Raw genomic sequence first — 1,650 nt, 5'->3', positions numbered from 1 at the left:
AGTGTGGGGCGCTGAAATGGAGAAGAGAGGAAGAAGAGAGAAAATCCTAACTTCATCAAACTTCAAATCTCCATAACTTTTTCTCTGTAACTCCGATTGACGAGCCGTTTGCGACCACGCGTTGCTCTTCTCATCTTCTACAATTTTATCTAATTTTTGTGGTAATTATTTTAATTTTCTCTGCTCAGTTTTTATTTTTCTCCTTAAATTCGGGTTTGGTTATGGGTATTAAGTAATTTTATGATTTTGGTTGTTTATGAGTACTCTACTATGAGCCGTTGGTGAGTTTCATCAACTAATTTCGTGGGTTAAGAGTATTGGATGATTTTGGTGCACAATTGGAAGATTGATATTGCTTGTGGAGTCTTGGTGAGGCTTGGAGCTAAAGGTTGGGGGAGACTTCCAAGAAGAAGCTCAATTATTTTGGCTACAAGAGGTATGGTTTAAGTTTTATTTAAGTACCATATGGTGTGATGAGAATTCCTAGGCTAAATACCCTTAGGATTAAGTTTGGATTGTGTAAATGGTTGGTACTAATATGTATAGTTGATATGTAAAGTAAATTAATGATTGAGTTGAGAATTGTGTGAATTTGTATATTTGGTGTGTTGAGAATTTGATGAATTGGATAATGAATATTGGTTTGTGAAATATCCATTTAAATTGTGAATTTGGGCCGGAAGTCGTGAATCTTAGGTCGGAGGCCGGAAAGAGGTAAGGAATATAAGTGATGTGTGTATTGTGTGATGTCATATGAGACTGAGTGGATGTTGAATATTGAGTGTGTGAATAAATAGTAGGAATGTGGAATAATAAGAAATTAGGAATTTAAGAGTGAAAGATGACGAAATTGAGTTAAATTGTGTAGATGAGGTAGGTTTGGTTTTGGTTGAGTGTAATTATATGAATGTGGTTGGGTTGTGGTCATTTGCATGAGTAGAAATGAATTTGGCTTGTGAACATTGGAATAATTTGTGATTTCTGTTTTTGGGTAAAAACTAATTTTCGACAAGCTTCGGCGGACCGTAACTCGGTCCTCGGAGTTAGAAATTCTTCAAAATTGAATTTTTATGAAAGTTCCTTCAACGATCTTTCCAACGGTTCAGAAATGGTTGAAAAAAAATTTTTGTAGAAGAAGTTATGTGTGGCAGAAGTTTGAGATTTGAAAATGAAATTCTACAACTTTTTAAATTTAGTAAAATTTTTGGTAAAATGTACTTCGACGCCCACGCATGGCCGATGCGTACGCGTAGCTGTATTGATGCAGGTGCATGGTATAAATTCCAGAGAGTTGTGATAGTAGCGTGCCGGTTTTCTGCGAGGAGCACAAAACACATCCACGCGTACGCGTGGCTGACGCGCACACGTCACCCTACCTCTCTACTTCCCATGCGTGGGCATGAGCGACGCTTACGCGTCACATGCTTTTCTCCACTTCCCATACGTGACCCCATTTTCAGCAAAAATTGATTTTTGAGTTTTTAAAGACGAATTTCAGACTTCTAAGCCTCCATTTTCATCCTTTAAGTCCTAAATTTTTATTGTATGCCTGGTAATGAGAAGAAGCTTGGAAATGTGATAACTTGTTGATGAAGAAAGACTTGGAGTGATGAATTGTGATTGAGGAAGTGCAGAAATGATGGTTTGAAA

The sequence above is a fragment of the Arachis duranensis genome, chromosome 8 (assembly GCF_000817695.3).
Source record: "Arachis duranensis cultivar V14167 chromosome 8, aradu.V14167.gnm2.J7QH, whole genome shotgun sequence".
NCBI lineage: Eukaryota > Viridiplantae > Streptophyta > Magnoliopsida > Fabales > Fabaceae > Arachis > Arachis duranensis.
This window is presented reverse-complemented; position numbering follows the sequence as displayed.